This window comes from Rhinoderma darwinii, chromosome 2 (assembly GCF_050947455.1).
Source record: "Rhinoderma darwinii isolate aRhiDar2 chromosome 2, aRhiDar2.hap1, whole genome shotgun sequence".
NCBI classification, from domain to species: domain Eukaryota; kingdom Metazoa; phylum Chordata; class Amphibia; order Anura; family Rhinodermatidae; genus Rhinoderma; species Rhinoderma darwinii.
In genome coordinates, this window is record NC_134688.1 from 114849523 (window position 1) to 114855522 (window position 6000).

A 6000-nucleotide genomic window follows, 5' to 3' on the forward strand; every position below is an offset into this window, starting at 1 on the left:
CTCTGCCGTCTGCTACGCGGTTGGCTGACCTCTTCATACAGCACATCTTTCGTCTGCATGGATTGCCCCTGCATATTGTCTCGGACAGAGGTGTCCAGTTTACCTCTAAGTTTTGGAGAGCACTCTGCGGGCTCCTTGGTGTGAAATTGGACTTCTCTTCGGCCTATCATCCTCAGTCCAACGGGCAAGTCGAGAGAGTTAACCAGATTATGGAGAACTACCTATGTCACTTTATGTCCAGGCGCCATGATGATTGGGTGCAGTTGCTCCCGTGGGCAGAGTTCTCCTATAACAACCACACCAGTGAGTCGACCACATCCAGTCCATTTTTCATCGTCTACGGCCAACATCCTCGTATACCTCTTCCTGTTTCTACAATGTCCCAGGTGCCTGCAGCCGACTCCACCTTCAGGGACTTTCTACAGATATGGCAACAGACCCGATCTTCTATCCTCTTGGCGGTGGACCGCATGAAGAGAAAGGCAGACACAAGAAGACGGGCGTCTCCGCAGTTCCTTCCAGGGACTAAAGTCTGGCTGTCCTCTAGGAATATCCGGCTGAAGGTGCCGTCATGCAAATTTGCCCCGAGGTTCCTTGGTCCCTTTGAAGTCCTGCTACAAATTAACCTGGTATCCTACAAGCTGCGGCTCCCCCCCACTCTCAGGATTCCTAACTCCTTTCACGTCTCCCTGCTAAAACCGGTGGTCCTGAACCGCTACTCCAGGACTCCTAGTCCCACAGTGGTTCCTGCCGGCCCATCTGGGACTTTCGAGGTAAAGGAGATTCTGGCTACCAAGAAGGTGGGAGGAAGGACATTTTATTTGGTGGACTGGAGGGGGTTCGGCCCAGAAGAGAGGTCTTGGGAGCCAGAGGAGAACATCGATGCCCCTGTTCTTGTGAGGAAGTTTCTCTCTCGCTCTGGTCCCAAGAAGAGGGGGCGTAAGAGGGGGGATACTGTAACGTCTATGGCCACGGCCCGTCGATCGGTCGTTAACCCCGACGGCCGTGGCCATGGACAGCTTACCTGCCTGCAGCGTCATCCCCCAGTCAGGCGCCGGCACTCTCTTCCGGACTCAGAGTGTCTCCGGCGGGTGCGCGCGCCCGCGCGTGCACGGCCTTAAAGGGCCAGTGCGCGCGTTTTTGTAAAAACTGTAATCTGCCCCAGGATGCCCTGGGCTATAAAAAGGGCTCTGCCCTCTTGCCCTTTGCCAGAGCGTTGTTAGTTTTCCCGTTGTTCGTCTTGCTTATGGTCTCCCAGTGTCTTCCAGCCTCCCAGTGTACCTTGCTCCTGTATTCCGTATCCCATATACTGTTTCCGTGCTACCTAGTGCTATTGCCGTGCTGTGCTACCTGCCGTGCTGTGCTACAGTCTACGCTACCCTGCTACGCCTCACCGAACGACTTCCCACCGCCTGGTTCTGGACGTGTCCGCCTCGCCACTGCCTACGATTGCCTCAGGTACTCTCGCTGAACCATTGAACTGTGTACCTTCCGGTTTGGCCAGCTGCCATCCCCGCTACGCGGTACGGCCCAGTGGGTCGACACCCCGCATCGTGACATCCACACCCCGCACCGTGACACCCGGGCAGATTCTGAGATGCACTTGATAGTGGGCGGGTTCTTCCTCTGTCACCCAAAGCCGGCCGCCAATGGGTTGCCATGGCAGTTGGGGGCCTAACAAAGTCCAATTGCAGCAATAAACAGTATGACCCAGTTTAGAAATAGCAACTAGGGTTTTATTGTGCAATAAGCGGATGCTTCTAATCCCCCAAAAAATGCCAGGCATTTCAATATAATAAAGCATGTAGCAACATTTGTTTCTTTTGCAAAAAGTTTTTATTTTTTATGAAAATATCAAATAGATAGCAAATACATGAATTTCGCTCTAATGGTTTATTATCACCCCTAGACTTCTTTCCCACTGGCGTTACTACCAGTTTACCTCTCTTGCGTCAGAGGAAGAGAGGATCGATACATTAAACGGAAAGCAACGGTTCCATTAGAATTACCATTGATTTCAATGATAACTCCTTTGTATCAGTTGCTTTCTGTTTCTCTCCGTTCATAGGTTTCCGTTGTTTTGAATGGAAACAAAAGTTCTCCAGACTGCACTTTTGTTTCCGTTCAAAAAAATGGAAACCTAGCCAATGGAGACAAACGGAAAGCAACTGAAACAAAAGAATTACCATTAAAATCAATGGTAATTATAACGGAACTGTTGCTTTCCGTTTAATGTATCGATCCACTCTTCCTCTGACGCAAAAGATGTAAACTGTTAGTAACGCCAGTGTGAACTTAGCCTGTGTTAAGTGTACATTAAGCGTCCACGTTAATCTTTATCCCATGGAGGTATGGTATAGTGCGGAGATTCCACGAGAAGAAAAAGGTGTCTTGCTATGCTGAGGCAACGTTACAGAGGGCCGCTCCTTGAATCCCACTACCAGTTTAAATAGTTAAGAAATAGAGATATTACAAGTTACTTCTAAAAACATAGAATAAAATATACATAAATTAGATAGGAATGATTATAAGAATTTAATAATATAACATAAGATACCATCTTATACTTTAATATTTTTATTCTAAATAATTGTATTTTTTTCTACTGGTAAATATTTTTGTATATCACCTTTATTATCTTTACATTATATTGTTTATATCTTATGGTTATAGGCCAATAGAAGAGTTTTTTTTTCTAAAAAGGACTTTGTGCAGCAGCAATTTGTATACAAAAAAGCTGCAGAACTCGTTGAGTAATTTTGAGCTAGTGGATTTTAATGTATATATCCAATTCACCTCTCTTTGGAGGAGTCAGGTCCTAATATGCTCCTTATCACTTCCCTCGATTTCTATTGATCAATAATTTTAACCCCTTCAGGACACAGCCTGTTTTGGCCTTGTGGACACAGCCGATTTTTTCAAATCTGACATGTGTTACTATATGTGGTAATAACTTTGGAATGCTTTTAGCTATCCAAGTGATTCTTCTATTGTTTTCTCGTGACATATCGTACTTTTTTAGTGGAAAAATTTGGTCGATAAATTCTGTATTTATTTATGAAAAACACCAGAATTTATTGAATATTTACAAAAATGTTTCTAAATTTAAATTTATCTGCTTGTAAAACAGATAATAATACCACACAAAATAGTTACTAGTTACCATTTCCCATATGTCTACTTTATGTTTGCATAATTTTTTGAACGTCCTTTAATTTTTCTAGTTCAGATCTGAAGTGGCTTTGAGGGCCTTATATATTAGAAAGTCCCCTTGAATCACCCCAGTTTAAAAACTGCACCCTTCAAAGTACAGTATTCAAAACAGCATTCAGAAAGTTTCTTAATGCATTAGGCGTTTCACAGGAATTAATGCAATGTAAAGGTGAAATTTACAAATTAACTTTTTTCACTAAATTCATTTGTAATACAATTATTTTTTTTTGGACCACAGAAGGTTTTACTCGAGAAATGCAACTCAATATTTATTGCCAAGATTCTGCAATTTTTAGAAATATCCCACATGTGGCCCTAGTGTGCTAATGGACTGAAACACATGTAGGCCGGTTTTAGACAAATTGTGGCCCTGGTCAAAGTTCAAAGTGGGCAAATGCTGAATTAGGGCCTGTTCATATCAGCGTTAGGTTCCGTTGATGGCTTCTGTCAGACCTTTCCATCAGGGGAACCCATGAATGGAAACCAAATGGAAACCATAGCTTTCCGTTTGCATTACCATTGATTTCAATGGTAATGTCTCCATTGCAAATGGTTTCCGTTTGTCTCCATTCCATAAGGTTTCCATTTATTTGGTGGATATAATAGCGCAGCCGACTGCGCTATTGATTCCGCCAGAAAAACGGAAGCCTTATGAAACGGAGACAAACAGAAACTATTTGCAACGGAAGCATTACTATTGAAATCAATGGTAATGCAAACAGAAAGCTATGGTTTCCGTTCATGGGTTCCCCTGACGGAAAGGTCTGATGGAACCCATCAACGGAAACCAAACGCTGATGTGAACACACAATTACTGTATCAATAATCCAGTCAATTCTAAAGGCGGTGTGCAGAGAACTGCATCACTGATTTCTAGCATAGTGACTGAATAATGCCCCCATACTGTTACTAATACCGCCACACCATAACCACATAGTGACTGAATAATACCCCCATACTGTTACTGAATAATACCTCCACACCATAACCACACTGTGACTGAATAATACCCCCATACTGTTACTGAATAATACCGCCACACCATAACCACATAGTGACTGAATAATACCCCCATACTGTTACTAATACCGCCACATCATAACCACATACTGACTGAAAAATACCCCCATACTGTTACTGAATAATACCTCCACATCATAACCACATAGTGACTGAATAATGCCCCCATACTGTTACTAAATAATACCTCCACGCCATAACCACATAGTGACTGAATAAAAACCACTATACAAAGGCCAATATTACCACCATGTAGTGACCATATAGTGGTAGATACCAATTATGCACAGGAGCTCTGCAGACGCTATAAGTGATTACAGTACATTTATATCCGGGGACTCACAGGTGATGTTTTCTCTAATTAGAGTCATTCACTTGTCCTTCTTTTCTCCATATGGCCCAGACGACTGTGACAACTTATTCCAGCCATGACTCACAGACATGTTGGCTTCTCGTTTTCCAGCACTCTCCACACCTATACCCCATCCTCTAAACAAACTCGTAATCCACAGTGCCCCATACAGTAATAATGATCCCTCAGTGCTCGACACAATAAAAGTGCCCCATCAGTAAATGTGCACCTTTTGTACCCCACAGTAATAATGCCCCCTTTGTGCACCCTGTAGATAGCACCACACACAGCTCCCTGTAGATAGTGCCACACAGCCTCCTAGTAAATAGTGCAAAGAGCCCCCCTTAGTAAATAGTGCCACACAGCCCACCTTAGTAGATAGTGCCACACAGGCCCCCACATGGATATAGTACCACACAGCCCCCCCTTGTATATAGTGCCACACAGCCCCCCTTGTATATAGCACCACACAGCCCCCTCCCTTATATATATTGCCACACAACCACCCTTAGTAGATAGTGCCAAACAGCCCCCTGTAGATTGAGACACACACATCCTCCTGTAGCTAGCGGCACCCAGCCCTCCCTCTTGTAAATAGTGCCATACAGGCCCCCCAGGAGACAATGTTACAAGATCCCCCCCCCCTTGTATATAGGAAAATTGAAAAAGGAGAACCTCCTATTTTATTATTTCTTTATTTAAAATTTTTAAAAATGAAAATTTTTGCACTGGTGTGCACCACCATAATAAGTCATAGAAATTGTTGGTATAGAAAAAGAAGGAAAATGGAGCAAGAATAATCAATGTAATGTCGCCTTCAATTATTTTTATTGATACCGACAGTAATAGGAAAAAGGAATATATTGTGCAATGTCCCCTTATATTGCACAATCAAACCATTATGTTTCTTTTTTTATTTATTTTTTATTTTATTTTTATTTAAATATTGCTTCATTTATTGCAAATATTTGTATTTTTATGTTTCAAATCCCATTGATTAAAGAGACCATCATATCTAAATGGCTAATCAGTATCAATGGGAATAAGGAGGGAGTGCTCCAAAAAGCTAGCTTGTGTAGCTTAATGTTCTGATTAAACCTTAGTCCATGGATTCATATGACCATGCTTAGCTGGTGTTGACAGGCAACTGTAGTACATTAAACCAGGAGAGGACACTTTTTTCCCCTTGTATATAGTGCCACTCAGCACCCCCTTGTATATAGTGCCACACAGTACCCCATGTATATAGTGCCATTCATCACCCCCTTGTATATAGTGCCACCCAGCCCCCTCACCTGTATATAGTGCCACACAGCCCACCCTTGTATATAGTGCCACACAGCCGCCTCTTGTATATAGTGCCCCACAGCCCCCTTGTATATAGTGCCACACAACCCCCCCCCCCCTTGCATATA